The following is a 17,450-nucleotide window of genomic DNA, read 5'->3' on the forward strand; positions in this document are numbered from 1 at the left end:
CTGGCTGGGTCTAGGTTCTGGATGACACCATAGAGAAAAGAAAGCAGATTCCCTGGGGTTTCTGTGGGATAAAGAGGCCAGTTACAGACACAAAAAGAATTACTTCTGTAGGAGCTGGGACCAGAAATGGCATCTTGTTTGGGGTGTCAGGACACTTCAGAAAGAAGTGGGGTTCAGTTGAAACAGAACATGGGACTTGTGGGAGGTGGCAGAGTGGTAGGCAGAAAAAAACATCCATGCCTCTCTTTTCCTTAGGTGCCTTGTAGAGTTCACAAGAAAGCTGGGTTTGAGTAGGGAATAGTGTAGTGGAGTCACAAAGAAGCTTGAGGAAAGAAATATTTGGGCCAGGGACAAGCTAGACTCAGGGGGTACAGTCACAAATAATTTAGAACATAGTATCTTTAAAAATAACACTCAATTGAAGATAGAAAGAGTCTGTGTATGCACTAGTCACCTGTTAGTCATTTACCTGTATAATACTGGTTCTCTTAGAAATCATCCTGTTTGTAATATATTTTGTTATATTACAAACAGCTGACTTAATAGAGAAGTATTCATCAACTTTGAGTAGGAGTGACTTGAATATCATAGTCAATTATTGAATGTTTGTTGAAAGAATGTATGAATCATGGCAAAGGTTGTATGTGTCTACTAAGACGAGACCAATAATCTTAGGGTGGTAGTGGGTTTTATCACCTATCAGCTAGCAGCCCTAAATGCCCCAGGTGACTAAGTCAGAGAAAACAAAACAGTAAAGCAGGAAACTTTTGACTAGTACCAGGAAGCAATCTTTGCCATTAGTCTGATAAAACATAGAAATTGGCTACTGAGAGAGCTGCTGCTCACTGCAGTGAATATATCGAAGAGGATAAAAGACCTCATTGATGCTGAAGAGTTTGTTGTATTGTTAGCCTGGAGGCACGACTCTGGTGCAGTCCGTCTGGAATCGAGATGTTTTTCCAGACCTCTGGGATCACTCTCATTCATCCTATGGTTTCTTGTCCCTTGCCTCCTTCCTCTCAGCCTCACCTTTATTTCCTGCTCTTTCTCCTCCTTTCCTTCTCAATAACAGCTGGGTCTCTGATCTTCTGTTTCTTTCTCACTACCACCCTTAAGTGTTCCCAGACTTCTTTCTCTATGGTAGCTGTTTTGGGGAATGTGGCAACTGGTCTAGCTATGCCTCGGCAGCAGCCACTGGTGATGAAGCTTGTGAAATACGCTTCAAAGAGCCTGCTCACCCAGGGGCTGGAGAACAACACTAGGTTGGGCTTTGGCAGGTGCTGCCCAGAGGGAGCTGGCAAAGCAGAAGGCAGCCTACACCAACCAGTAGGGAGTGGCTCTGGGCCACTTGCCAGAAAGGGACTTCTACCAACTCAGACAATCAAGTCAATGGGCCTACCCACCAGATGCAAAATAGATTGCTTCCATTGTTCGCATGCAGAGTTGAGCAATGGGAATGGAGGGAGCACCTGGGCAACAGGAGATGCTGGTTTTCAGTGTTTGTTCATTCTTCCATTAGTGCCCCTGGGCCCTTCTGCTGTCACTCTCTACTCACAAGAATCCAATGCCTTCCTGCTTCCTTGGGTGCATCAGGCCCACTTTCCTCCCCATGAATTTGGGTTTTCCTCCCCATCACTTTGGGTTTTCCTCTTGGGACAGTACCTCATGCCCTGAACGCATTCACTCATCACCTCTCCCCTTCCTCTGTCATTCAAACTCATCAGTCTGTGTCCTCTTTCCATATTGCCTGCTCTTTCAGGTGAATTAGTTTGACCATTGGGTTCTGAATGTTTTGTCTTTGTGTTCCCTACACTACCCAGTCCCGGGAACATTGAAGGTACTCAGTACATGTGTTTGTTAATTTCGAGGTTATTGAAATTACATTGCTGTTAACACCTCACTTTTTCTTTCTGGTATATGCTAGAAACAGAACTGGCCAAGGAATTAGAATACTGCAGCTGCCACGGTCATGGTTACGTCTTGACTACCTGTGAGTCCTTGGGCAAGTTGCTTAACCTTTCTGAATTCAGTTTTTGACTGCAAGGCAAGAATTATAGCAGTTTTCTGTTTTATGTCTCATAATATTGTTAAGATTAAATGACAGCATATGGGCAAAAGAGTTTTATGAACTAGCAAGAGATATATGTTTAGATTACTTCTTATGGTATAACCAATTTGAGTTAATGACTGACAATAGCTTAAAATATTCTTCTTCTCAGATAACTTGCATGCTTGGATTATGAGGACATCATTTAAAAAATCTAATTCTATTCTGTGAGAAATTATTAAATGTCTATTATGTGTCTTGCAATTTTATACACATTGTGGAAGTTTTGAGACAGGTAGAAGAAATGGCTACTTTCTAAGAAATTATGACATAGTTAGAAAGGATTATACCAGACTATAGTGAGCTGCCCACGTGGGATTTAATACATGTTTCCAAGACTTTGGAACTAGGTTTCTTAGGCCAGTAAAATTGAAAAATTAAAAAAAAAAAAAAAAGAGAGACCAACATTGACTTGCCAGTTTTTAACTTTTCTCATCTATTCAACAGTTTGAAAATTGTATTTGGAATGTGTATATAACAGCATAGAGAACTATAACACCAATAGAAATCTATAAAAAGTTAAAACTTGACTCATGGGAACTTTTATGAAAAATATAAGCTATTGCCCTCATCTTTCTCACTTTACTTTGAGTCACTCTGCACGTTTATGGACCAGGAAGTGGGTACTACTGTGTGAGCACACAGAACGCCTGCCTGGGAGTCGGCTCCCTTGCTCTGATACTATTTGGTTTTCATGAAGTCGGTGTGAGACTCTGTCCAAGACCCTGAAACTCTGTAGGCTCCATTTCCTCTTTTGCAAAATAGGAGTTGGACTAGAACCTGTACAGCCTAACACTATGAGCTCTAGCCACATGCAGTCATTGAAATTTAAACTAATTCAATTAAATACAATTTAAAATTTAGTATCTTAGTTACACTTGCCACATTTCAAATGCCTAACAGTTACATGTGACTAATGATAATCATACTGGACCACACATATTTAGACCATATCCAGCACTGCAGAAAGTTCTATTACATAATGCTAGACTAGAAGATTTCTAAAGTTTTTTTAAAGTTTAAAATTCCAGGAGGTTTTGGTTACATGTAGTCCTGCTTAGCTTCTGAGTCACGGGGTGGCTTCAAAATAGTGAAGTTATAAAACTGTCCCTCAACTGTCTCTTAAATCTGTATGGTGATGGTAATTATTTAACTTCGAGGAATGGCTTGGATATCAATTGTTGCCTAAGAAGTGTTGATTTTATTGTAAATGTTAAGCAGTTTGGTTAAACCAAAGTCTCGCATTCAACCTTCTGTATCTATCTCAAAGGTTGTCCTCCATTTGAATACCCATTTTTCCAATCCCTACCAGGTATTTCTTTCTTTCTTTCTTTCTTTTTTTTTTTTTTTTTGATCTGAGATTAATCTCCTTAACATTTTCACAATCTTATGGGAAAAACTAATCTAAATGATAAGTAGTTTCTTTTTTCTTCTTCAATCTACCATAAAATTGCCAATGTGTTTTTAAAACCACTATTTTTATAGAACTTGTGTAAACAGTGTTTTGGACTCCATCTGTTGAATCGGTCCCAGCCGCTAACAAGTATTGTTTGTGAGATGTGCCATCATTGGTGATGTGGATGGGGTGCAAACTGAGATGGCTTGGCAACATGCAGCGCCACATAAATTAAGCCATTGTCATTGCTGTTAAGGAAAAGCACCAATGCCATTTCAGCTCTGTGCACAACTGAAGATGGAAGGAAAGTACCCAGCACTTGCTTTCTGAATCTTAAAGAACAAAATCATGAAAAAATATTAAAGTAGTTCCAAATTTCCAAGATATTTTTAAAAAGTAAGAAATCTATAAGAGAGAGAAAGAGAACTCAACAGTTTCTAAAAATAACTCAACAAATGCTATCATCATGATAATGACAATTTCTGAAGATCAGAGCCTATCCAGTCAGCATCCTTTTTGAAACTTTTTCTCTGAGCAAGCAGAAGTTAGAGTCCAACACTATTGTCTTTTCCACATTGAAGCAACTATAATAAGACAAGTAAAATCCGAAGGTACCTGGTTATTATAAATATGAAGCAATACCAGCCAACAGAATTGACAAGAATATTCCCGGAGATCCAATGACTAATCCACCCAGCTTTACAAACTGACAAACTCTGACCTTCTTGACTGCTCAGAGACTCTGCTTCTTGTCAGTTACGCGGTGTTGCCCTTATTACCATACTGCAGTGTACTACGCTTAGAGCGGAGAAACTCTGCCCCTGGAGTGGGCTTGTGTCAACATTTTTATTGCAAATTCCCATTTTTTGGTCATTAAAAAGCTTTCGGCACAGAAGTAACTTTGCAAGAGTTCAAACTTTGAAAGAATTCATTTAATGGCTTAAAAATAACACTTGGGCCACACCCATAATTTAAAATGTTCTAGCTGGCTTTGTGGCCTGGGCTTTTTCAAAATGTGTAAACTGAAAATACGAAGGGACTCAGGACTTGGAGCAGTTCCAAAGATTGGTTTTTAGTGTTTGTTGAACTGGAATGAAGTTCCTTAATGGTAAGCTTTTCTTGCAGAAATGAAATTGTAGGATCAAATTAGTCAGAATGCTGTCTAGCTTCCACTGGAAAGGGGTCCCTCAATAACTTCCTCACAGGGTTATGAGAGACGAATGGCTGGGCCGAGGCCAGCCTACATAATTTGGGTGCTCCAGTGCAAAGTTAAAATGTGGGGCTCCTTGTTAAGAAAAAAAATTCAAGACAGTGACAGCGAGAATTAAATTGAGTGTAAGGCCTAAGTGTGGGGCCCCAAGAGACTGCAGGAGTTGCATGCCCATGAAGCTGGCCCCTAACTGGGCCTTTTCCCCACCTCCCTCCCTTTTTTTCCCTCTCCCCTCCTTTCCTTCCTCTTTCCCTTTCTTTTTCTTCCCTTCCTCTCCACTCCCCTCCCCTCTTTTCCCCTCCTCTTCCTCTCCTCCTCCCTCCCTGTCTCCCCCTTCTTTTCTCTCCCTTCCTCCCTTCCTTCCTTCCTCCCTCCCTTCCTTTTTTCTCTTTTCTTTCTTTCCTTCCTTCCTTTCTGTCTCTCTCTCTCTCTTTCTAGTATTCTCAAGGCATGATAAGAATGTTTGTTGCTGTTTCTAAAGCATTGTTATTAAGCATTATTGATTTTAAAATGCTGTTTAATAACAACAAATAAAACACTTAAGAGGTGATTTTCGACCTGGCGCAGTGACTCACGCCTGTAATCTCAGCACTTTGGGAGGCCGAGGCGGGTGGATCACGAGGTCAGGAGATAGAGACCATCCTGGCTAACACAGTGAAACCCTGTCTCTACTAAAAATACAAAAAATTAGCCAGGTGCGGTGGCAGGCACCTTTTAGTCCCAGCTGCTAGGGAGGCTGAGGCAGGAGAATGGCATGAACCCGGGAGGCAGAGTTTGCAGTGAGTCGAGATGGCACCACTGCACTCCAGCCTGGGAGACAGAGCAAGATGCCATCTCAAAAAAAAAAAAAAAATGTTTTTCTAGAACTTGTAAAATGTTTTCATATCTATTCTTAAATAAGATCTTTAAAATAATTCGATGAGGCTGTTAGGCTAAAATAAGCCCATTTTTCAGATTAAAGAATTACATTAAGGCTCCACTGTAAGGTTAACTGATTTCCATACAGCTTTATAGGTCTTCATTGGTAGAACTAGGGTCACAATTTCATTCTCTTGATACTTAATCCTGTTTTGAGTAAAAGGATGTCAGATATCACAAAGGTTAAGTAGGAAAAGGGAGGAAACCTTAGACCAAGAAATAAAGGCACTATTATGAAATGAGGCTTTTTTTTTTCTTTCTTCATAATTCTAGGATTGGGCCGAACTAACACTCTCTGCAAAAACTTTAAAAGATCATGTTTTTATAAAACTCATTTTGCTTCAGAAGACCACTCCTATAGTCTGGCTGAATCTGGGTGACATGAAGTTGTGCTGTAATTGGGCTTGTTTACAACTTGATAGACCAAAGAAGTGGAAAGGGCTAGCCATGGACTGCTATTCAGTATGAAGCAAAACTTCAGGAAAGACTAGATAATAGACTTGAGGTTTGAGGCTCATATTTGCTCACTGAAATAATATTATGGGCTCTGCATTTCTCAGTGCATTCCATGGGTTGTTAATAATGTGTTACTTTAAAAAAGAAGCAGCAGCTCTTTTTGGTCAATTAAGTTTGGGGGAACAATGACTTTGATAAAGTTAAACAACTTTGGGACATCTCCATGATCTTTAATGAGCTCAGTGATTTGTGATTCCCCAAAGGGGTGTATAGATTTCTAAACTTACTTGACCACAGAGCCATCCAACCTTTTTTTTCCCTCCAAAGAATCTCAAGGGGCTAGTGCTCCACAGAACACGCTTTGAAAAATGATGCCTTGGATTGAAGAACCGACATCGTTGATTATAGTCCTGTAGTGAGTTGAATTGTGACCCTCAAAAGATACGTCTTCAGAACTTTAGAACATGACTGTATTTGGAATAAAGATCCAAATGTAGATGTCATTTATGTAGGGAGCTCAAGACAAGATTATCCTGGATTTAAAAACTTTAGAGTGAGGCTTAAATTCATTGGCCAATCCCCTTGTAAGAAAAAGGAGAGAGAGATTTGAGACACAGAGACACTTAGATAAGAAGGCCATGTGATGATAGAAGCAGAGACTGGAGACATGTTGTCACAAGCCAAGGAAGGCCAGGAGCCAACAGAAGCTGGGAGAGGCAAGAAAACATCCTCCACTAGCACCCCTGGACTTCAGCCCCCAGAAGTGGTTCTTTAATCTGAGGCATAATTTTGGACTTCTAGCTTCCAGAAGTGTGAGAATAAATTTTTGTTCTTTGAAGCCATCAAGGTTGTGGTAACTTGTTACCACAGCCCTAGGAAACTAATGAAAGTCCAATCAGTAAACCAGAACCAAGACTCTAAGAACCAAGTGCCTCCATCTGGGGCCCATGGAAATGTGGCCATCTTTGCTGGGACTGCTCTTGGGAAATGGGAGGAGGTTCACAAGAGGTTTAAGGCCCAGACAAACTGCAGTGAATGAACCCCATAGAAAGGGTCAGGGCCATCAGCATTCCAAAGGCTATATAAAGGGAAAAGACATGATAGGGCAGAGATATTGGCGGGGCCCCTCTCAATGCCACTCCTGTCCTGTGGGGATTCTCCCAGGGGTCGCCAAGTGGCCTGTGGGTGAGAACCCTGAATGTTCTTAATTGTCTCACCCCTGCTGCCTGGCTCTCAAATAAGACTGAGAACATTTCCAAGCTTGTTTCGCATTCTGGCCCCTCTAAGCATGTTCATGGTTTGTCCTCTTTGCTCTTAGTTGAAGAGGGCATTTCCTTTCTTTGTTTCTCCGTAGCCTTTCCCCTATACTGTTGCCTTAGTCATTTATTTCCAACCTATTGGGCAGCATCATAAGGGCTTTCTTTGGCTCAGAGCAAAGAGAAGTTGTGTTGACTAAACTAAACTAGTTCTCTAATTACTTGCATGCTTACTGTGTATTAGCAGAAGTGACTACAGTTTCAAAAATGCTTTGGCTCCATGGCTTTCACTCTGGGGGTTAGACGTATGGCAGCCTGGGAGGGCACTTGAGTTAGACTGGATTTTATAACTGCTCTTAGCACAATATCATGTGAGCGGAAGGCTACAGCTTATGCACTCATCACCCTCGCCTTCTGGAGACTCAAAACTAGTGGATTCAACTGGTCTTGCCCTTCTCAGAAAGTGATTAGAAGCTATGCCAGGAAACCATAGCTCAGAAACCCACTCATCCAGTTGCTTTTAGCAGTTGCTGAACACTTGCCTTGTAAGAGCCTGTCTAGAGGCCCCTTCCTTCTCTCACACCAGTAGGAGGCATCCTGGTGGGGACGAAAGTGGTGAGGGAAGCAGAGTTGAGGATCAGTGCTGGACTCCTGCTTGTCTGGTCTGTCTTCTGCCCCTACTGACAAGAAAGAAAATGGAAAGGAAGGCTGGTGCCAAAACAACTACTTGGTGCCACTGCAAAGACCAATCTGACTGGTAGTGGGGAAGTGATTAAGAGGTGGTGAAAGGGGGACTAGTAGAAAATTTCCCCCTGTGACTGACCCATAAATTTTGGAAACTCTGGTGATCACCCCTATTAAAAAGGCAAAAATATGGGCCACAGAGAGGTTATTCCAAGTTCATTCTGAGACACCGGCGCAGTGCGGGAAAAGAAACTTCTGACTCCTGATTCCTGCTCGACGATACCACTCTGGGAGAACCACGTTGCCCCTAGCCTGTCACTCCACTCATAAATATAGCAGACGAATCCAACTCCACAACTCCTTTGCCTACTCCTCCCCGTGTAATGAAACCGTCCATCCCAAACTAGAGAGCAGGAGCAAATACTTTAGACAGTGAGAGCTTTCAGAAACTCTGTGAAAGAAGGCAAAGAAGACAAAATGTAATAGGTAGGAAAAAAAACAGAGAAACATCTGGAAAAAAAATACCAGAGCACATTATTATGATATCAGCTCCCAGAAAGGTCCCAGTTTAAGATTTCTAGGGATTCTATTTTCCTTATCTATTGTACACATGCCCCCAAAAGCAAAGCAGACCTCCTTGCCCCGGTGCCTCCCCACAACCATGCATCACTCCCAACCCTCTGTGTCGTTAAAGAAGACAGCTGCTTTATAAAGCTTCCTAAAACTACCTTTCTATTCTTAATATTTATTTACCTGTAACATGCAGGCACCCTAGACTGTCTTCTAATGATTTAAGATTGAATAATTAGGTAATAGACATATCTGAAAACAGACACCCTTTAAGATGCAGTTTCTTTCTTTGAGGAAATGGTCAGGGAACCCGCTCTAGGCTGTTTTTAAATGAGACAAACCCTCTCTAGGGTGTTTGAAACACATCCTTTGCCCTCTTCAGCCAGTGCTTGTTAACATCCTGCAGCACTGAAACTGCCCATATTTAGATCAAACATCCAAGTAAAAATTTGAAGGAATGGAGGCTAATTCAAGAATGTAAGATCCATTAAACTATGCAAGTATGCATGAACTGGAAAAAGTGGATCCCATACATAGTGCTATAGCCCTTAGCTGTTAGCAGGTGTGAGTCAGTCAGTTGTACAATTCATTTGTCTACCTAATTGCACTGAAGATAGGCTTTTACTTTGCCTATAACATCTCTAATGAGTAGGTTTTCAGTTCGATCTAACTAATTAATTCTTGTTAACTTCCTTTGCATTGCTGTTCTTTTAATTTAACCAGAGACAGCCCAGAGTTGCTACTAGTGTTTAGTCTCAACTAGATTACCCCAATTCATTAAGGGCTGTAATTGTTGGTCATACCCTTCCAAGCGGTCATTACAACCTCTGGCTTGCATATTGAATAACAGCAATTTCCTGACTCCAACAGACTCTTATGTGAGGAAGGAAAAAATGCTAATAAAGAAAGAATAAATGATTCTCGACTCCATTCAGGGCTGTGTAGATTTCTTTTGCAGCAGAAATTGTACCGAGGTGGTAAAACGGGCTTCTTGCAGGCCCCCTACCTCCACCCTGAGCGAAAACAATAAGAACCAAGTGAAGCATTCCCTGCTACTGTGATTACAGCATCCGTAAAAGTGATTATATGGCTGCTGTAATCAACTTCAATGAAAGCTGCCTGTTAGAGCTTCAATAATTACTCATTTCTGTTAACAGCTTGCTTTCAGTTTAGCACTTTGAGGCCAAGGGGAAAAAAAACAACAAAAAAAACTTGGGGCATTTTAATAAAGGATCCCACTCACATGGTATTTTTTGGGGGTAAGCGCTTGTGTGTGGGCAAAAAAAAAAAAAAAAAATGCACATGTAAGTTTTTTGTCCCCTTCTCAATAGCAGGCCCCTTTCATTTTAAGCTTAGATTCTATTTAACCAGCAAAAGCACAAGTTCATACAGGGTTCAATCATGTACTGAATGTTTACTGAAGGAGGCACAATAGTTTAAATAAAGTGGTGGTTTTAAATATTTTACCCATTTCTTTAAACAAATTGCCAATCCTTAAAGTCTGTGCTAAACACATTTCAAAAGCAAAATACCACAAAGATCTTTCAATAAAACCTCTGCATGGAGTGTTTCGTTTGCTCTCCTACACTTTCCCCTTCCCCCTTGCTTTGGATGCATTTTATTATTTATTTTTTTAAGAGAGGGCAAGTTTGGGAGAATAAAATTTGTTTTCAGTCCTTCGAATATTTGCTCTACATGACTTCTTTGGAGGAAATGAAGCAAAATAAAAGATTATCGTAAGCCCAGCAACATCAATCATTCAGGTGGTCAAGTTTTGGGGGCTCTGAGCTAAGTGTGATTAGGTAGGTAGAGAAATGGTTAAGACCCACTGGAACATGAGTCATACATGACTCACCAGTCTCACTTTCAGCATTTCTGAGGGACAAATAAGATGCATACACACAATATTAAAAAAAAAATGATAGAGACCTTGTTTTCATCAAAGACAGACAGCAAGACGACTAATGTACAAAAATTCTTTGAGCTCAGTTATCATCCAATAAACCTAGTCTCCCTTCCTTCTTCCCAAAACCAACACCCCAAAAATAAAATACCAAAAATCTTACAAGAAAGTTGGATTCTATTTCCTTGCCTTCAAAGTTCAGATAATTTGGAAAATCCTCAAAATTTGCATGCAGTTTCATACTAAACCAAAACTTTTTTTTTCTCCACAACATTCAAAACATATCAAATTCAAATTCTGGTGCCTTTAAAATTTGCTTAAAGAAAACGAAAATACTACATGTTATTGTATTTTATTTTTCTCAAATGGCTAGATGATTAGTGAGGAAAGTCTACTAACACTTTGAACACTGTGAAATGAAAATACAGTTATGTGTTGCAGAATGACGTTTTGCCCAACAACAGAACACATTTATGACGGTGTTCTCATAAAGTTATAATACTGTATTTTTATTAAATTGTTTCTGTTTAGATACATAAATACTTACCATTGTGTTACTACACCAATATATATACCAATGTGTTATCATTGTGTGCCTACTATATTCGGCACAGTAACATGCTGTGCAGATTTGTAAGCTAGGAACAATAGGATAAACATAGGCTAGATGTGTACTAGGGTATACTATCTAGGTTTGTGTAAGTACATTCTATGATGTTTGCACAATGACAGAATCATCTAAGGATGAATTTCTCAGAATGTATCACCATCATTAAGAGATGCATGACTGTATAATTAAGCTTCCTTAATAAAGTAAATGTGTTTTATTAACAGTAATAAAACTATCAATTTTGATTTTACTTAACATTTTCTTTAAAGGGTCAAATTTCACCTATATTAAAATTTCACTGCATTGTAATATACAACACATAGCAAGAGGATAACTTGTCTAGGAAATAACCGTTCTTCAGTAGTACGTATCCATATCCAATACATGAAAAAGATTCCACATTTCTGGGATTTACTGATTTAACAGAGCAAGGAAACATGTTTTCATTAATTTTCCTCGTAGTTGTTCTACTGTGACATTTCAAATGGAGTTTTCATCTAAACTGTGTCTTTCTGAATGACACATCTCCCTTTATTTTCACATTGCACCCACTTCTGGTTTTGTTTCAGGGTGCAGTGTCCTCCATAGGACCAGGTATCATTATCAGTGCTCAGGGTTCTGTTGCTGTTGCCCTCCTCACTGATGTCTGGCTGTATGTAGATGATAGGGGCGGGATGAGGTGGTGAGTGTGAACAAGCTGGGGCCTGGTACCCAGGGTGAGGAGAGTGGAGGAGCCAGAGAGATTTTTTCCCATTGGTAATTTAAGGGAATTGTTTCAATAGGACTCCTGGGTCTCTGCCATTAGAAAGGAAATGAGACTCCAAACCCAAGTTTATCATGCTAATCCTTTCTTTCTTTATTTCCTTCCATATTGCCAGCCCATGATTGTCTCATTCTAATTTGGATTGTTCTATCACAGTAGATATTTTTCTGTTCATCTATAAAGAGGAAAAGACAAAGCTACATATCTGGGATTCAAATCAGAATGGGACTGTCCCTTTTCAGTTACTTAAAATTTTTGAGAAACAAGAATGTAACTAGTATTACTAGAGCTTTATGACTATTTTCATTTGCACTTACCTATGTAAAGTTACAATTTAAACATAAAAATAAAGAACTTAGATTTTTGAGTAGCCCGTGTATAAAATGTACAATATGTGAAATATAAGATAATCGCCAGGTGCAGTGGCTCATGCCTGTAATCCCAGCACTTTGGGAGGCCAAGGTGGGTGGATCACAAGGTCAGGAGTTCGAGACCAGCTTGGCCAACATGATGTGGAACCCTGTCTCTACTAAAAATACAAAAATTAGCTGGGCATGGTGGTGCGCGCCTATAATCCCAGCTACTGGGGAGGCTAAGGCAGGAGAATCGCTTGAGCCCGGGAGGCAGAGGTTGCAGTGAGCCGAGATCATGCCACTACACTCCAGCCTGGGTGACAGAGCAAGACTATTTCTCAAAAAAAAAAATGAATATATAAATAAATATAAGATATCAGGGTCATTGAGAAGGAGTTGAGTGGTTTTATCTTCTTTAGCTTTCCATTTTAAACAGGAAGGTTCCACCAAAATATTGCAAGAGTTGCCACTAGGTTTCTACCTTGGAGGTTAAGAACCTTAGCATGTTGTATTCTGCAGGTTTTTATATTCTCTGAGTGAGAGAAAAAGAGATGAGCCCTTGAAGCCAAAAGTAAGCAGAGATTTGCCAGAGTGGTTCTTCCACTAAGATTTTTATACCATGGGTTGGGTCCTATGGTTTCTAGTTTGTTTCTTCTGGTTTCTAAACCCCAGTGCCTCTGGCCTCCTTTATGTATGTGAAATAATACCACACAGGTATCTATAATAAATGACCAATATTTGATGAGATTCAGGTCTTTTAAGCCAAGGCATCAAAGAAGACAAGTACATTGGTATGTTCTGACATTTTTATTCTTAAGTCGTGAAGATTGGCTTTAAACCTTTTAGCAGGAAGAAATGATTAAGAAAGACAGGCTTCGTAGGCACTAAGAGAAAGTGGTATATTAGTGCTGTAGCTTCTGGCTGCCTTATCAAATTACAGCTTTAGATAAGCTTCTGCCTCCCAGTTGCCCACTCCCCCAAATACCAGGATTCCACAATTGTTGGAAGCCAGGGGTGAGGAAGAAACTCTTCAAAGATTTCAAGAGAGAATCTATTCACGATTAGTCATTTTATTTGCAAACTGAAGGCACTGGAGTAAATAGCATAATCCTTGCTTAGAGGCAAAATAATATCGTTTTGATATGTCTCTGATCCTTATTGCTGCCTTGAGAATTGGTGACTTACAGATGCTCCCAGTTTGGAGCTCCTATCACAGTGCTTTGTGCTTCTGAAATGCTTCTAATAAATATTTGCTGCATTTGGGTGTTACCGATTTTTGTTTTTTTAACATTAGTCAGAACACCTACTATAGAAAGAAATACCTTATGTGGAATGTTTTTCTACTAGAACTCTCAAACTTTTCAAAAGAAGAAATTAGAATTTAAAATAATTTCTCTTGGTTTTATTGTTTTATTTGTCTTTACTTATTTTTTAATTGACGGTAAAAATTGTGTATATTTATTGTGTACAATATGATGTTTTGAATACATACACATTGTGGAATGGCTAAATTGAGCTAATCAACATATCTATTACCTCACATACATCACATGTATACATCAATTTTTATACATCAATTTTATACACACATTTTGTGTGTGTATGTGGTGAGAACACTTAAAATCTACTCTCTTAGCAGTGTTCAACTATACAATACAGTGTTATTAACTAGAGTCACCTTCTTGTTCAACAGGTCCCTTAAACTGATTTTTCCTGTCTTACAGAAACTTTGTATCCTCTGACGGGTATCTCTCTAATCTGTTTCCCCTCCCCGCCCCCCCACCACTGCTCATCTCCTGGTAACCACCCTTCTACTCTCTGCTTCTATGAATTCACCTTTAGAATCCACATACAAGTGAGATCATGTGATATTGGTCTTTTTGTGCCTAGCTTATTTCACTTAATGTAATGTCCTCCACATGCATCCATGTTGTCACAAATAACAGGGTTGCTTTCCTTTTTTAAGGCTGAAGAGTATTCCATTGTGTATATATACCACATTTTCTTTATCCTTTCATCCATTGATTTTGTAGCTAGGCTATTGTGAATAACACTTCAATGAACATGGGAGTGCAGATTATCTCTCCAACATACTGATTTTATTTCCTTTGGGTATAGATCCAGTAAGTGAGATTGCTGGATTGCATGGTAGTTCTATTTTTAAAAATGTTTTAAATTGTAAATTGACAATTTAAAATTGTATATATTTATGGTGTACAAAGTGATGTTATGTTTTATTAATGCAATGTGGAATAATTAAATCAAGCTGGTTAACCTATCCATCATCTCAAATAATTAACATTTTTTAGTGAGAACGTTTGAAATTACTCTTAACAATTTTGAAATGTACAATACTCTATTATTAACTATATTTATCATGCTGTGCAATAGATCTCAAAAAATTCCTTTTAATTTTTTCAGAAACCTCCATACTGTTTTTCATAATGGCTATACTAATTTACATTCCCACCAGCAGCATTCGAGGACTCTCTTTTCTCCACATCCTTGCCAGCACTTATCATTTGTCTTTTTAATAATAGCCATTCTAACAGGTGTGAGGTAATATCTCATTGTAGTTTTAATTTGCATTACCCTAATGATTTGAGTATAGCATTTTAAAATATAGCTATTGGCCATGTATGTCTTCTTTTGAGAAGTGTCTTTTCAGGTCCTTTGCCCATTTTTAAACTGTATTATTTGCTTTCTTGCTGTTGAGTTGTTTGAGTTCCTTATATGTTTTGGATATTAACTCCTTATCAGAAGTTTAGTTTGCAAATGTTTTCTCCTATTCTGTACGCTGTCTTTTCACTCTATTGATTGTTTCCTTTGCTGTGAAAGTATTTTTAGTTTAATGTAATCCCATTTCTCTAGTTTTGCTTTTGTTGCCCATGCTTTTGGGGTCATAGCCAAAAACCATTGCCCAGACCAATGGCATGGAGCTTTTCTCCCATGTTTTCATTTAGTAGTTTTACAGTTTCAGGTCTTAGCCATTAATCCATTTTGAGTTTATTTTTCTATATAGTGTGAGATAATGGTTTGATTTTATTCTTCTGCATGTGGCTATCCAGTTTTCCTAACACCATTTAATGAAGAGACCATCCTTTCGCCATTGTGTGTTCTTGGTCATCTTGGCAAAAATCCATTGGCAATAAATGTGTGAATTTATTTATGGAATTTCTATTTGTTCCATTGGTCTAGCTGTCTATTTTTATGACAATATCATGCTGTTTTGATTACTATTGCCTTGCAGTAGATTTTAAAATCAGGTAGTATGATGCCTCCTGTTTTGTTCTTTTTGCTCAGGATTACTTTGGCTATTTGGAGTCTTTTATGATTCTATATGAATTTTACAACTGTTTTTTCTAATTCTGTGAAAAACCACTTTGGAATTTTGATAGGGATTGCCTTAAATCTATAGATCACTTTGGGTAATATGGACATTTTAACAATATTAATTCTTCTGATCCATGAACACAGGGCTATTCTTGCATTTATTTCTGTCTTCTTCAATTTCTTTGGTCAATGTTTCATAGTTTTCAGTGTACAGACCTTTTACCTCCTTGGTTTAAGTTATTCCTAAATATTTGTTTTGTCTTTCTGATGCTTTATAAATGGGATTGTTTTATTGATTTCTTTTTCAGATAGTTTGTTGTTTCAGATAGTTGTAGAAACACCACTGATTTCTGTATGCTGATTTTGAATCCTGAAGTTTTATTGAATTCTCTTACTAGTTTTAATAGATTTTGGTGGGGTCTTTAGGGTTTTTGACATGTAAGATCATGTCTTCTGAAAACAATTTAATTTCTTCCTTTCTGATTTGGGTGTCTTTTATTTCTTTATCTCACCTACTTGACTTGCTTTGTCCTTCTAGTACTATGTTCCCTTTGGTTTTGGCCTGACAATAGAGTCCAGGCCTCAACAATCTATAGAGGGAATGACAAATGTCTGTTATAAAGTCACACCTTATTTTAACATTATCTAATTTTTATCATGCCATTGTTAAGTATCCAGAACTTATTTTTTCTTAAAAGTTTTGTTCAGAATTCCTAAAGATAACTATTACATTGCTCCTACTTCACTGAAAAAAATTATTTGGTTAATACTGTATTTGTTATGGGAATCTTCCCACACTTGAAGATGCTACTCTTACTATTACAGTTTAAGACTGAGATCTAGTGGTGAAGAATGAAAGAATACCTGAATAGGCCTGGTGCGGTGGCTCACGCCTGTAATCCCAGCCCTTTGGGTGGCCGAGGTGGGTGGATCACGAGGTCAGGAGTTTGAGACCAGCCTGGCCAACCGGGTGAAGCCCTGTCTTTACTAAAAATACAAAAATTAGCTGGGCGTGGTGGCATGTGCCTGTAGTCCCAGCTACTCGGGAGGCTGAGGCAGAAGAATTGCTTGAATCCGGGAAGCAGAAGTTTCAGTGAGCTGAGATCATGCCACTGCACTCCAGTCTGGGCAACCGAGCAAGACTCTGTCTCAAAAAAAAAAAAAAGAAAGAGAGAATGCCTGGATGATGGTGTTGATAAGAGAGCAACAAAGTGGACACTCGCATATCCTGTTGGTGACAGTGTAAATTGGTACAACTTTTTTGGAGGGCGATTAGGCAGAATCTATCAAAATTTAAAATAAGCATCTATATTGAACCAACATTTCACTCTCTAAAAATTATTTTGCAAAAGTAACTGTACAAGCATATAAGAAAATGTATAAAAGAATGCTCATTACAACATTATTTGTATTATAAAAAAATAAAGGCAACCCAAATTTTATCAATAGGAGAATAGTTAAAATGTATTATGGCGCAGCCATGGCATATAACGCAGCCATAAAAATGAATGAGAATGATGTGGGAAGATGCACACAATATACTGATGAATAAAGAAAGAAAAGTAACTTAAAGAACCATGTAGTTTGTTTCCATTGTTAGACTGAAATATATACATGTATATTAACAAAAGCCTGGAAGGACATAGGCTTACCTTTCCAACCACACCTGTGAAGTGGGTATGGAAAGTCTAAGGAGTAAATTTCACTTTTGAATTTATATCCTTGAATTACTTTATATTAGGTAGTTTTGTTTATTTTCAAAAATGTTTTAAAATTTGATGAATAAACTTATTGAGAACCTATAAACTCTCAAAAATCATTTGCCATAGGACATTCCATTGTAAGTAATGAAGAAATTAGCTAATAATGAAAATAAAGGACATTTTGATGA

The sequence above is a fragment of the Macaca thibetana genome, chromosome 1 (genome assembly GCF_024542745.1).
Source record: "Macaca thibetana thibetana isolate TM-01 chromosome 1, ASM2454274v1, whole genome shotgun sequence".
In the NCBI taxonomy this organism is placed as follows: Eukaryota; Metazoa; Chordata; class Mammalia; order Primates; family Cercopithecidae; genus Macaca; species Macaca thibetana.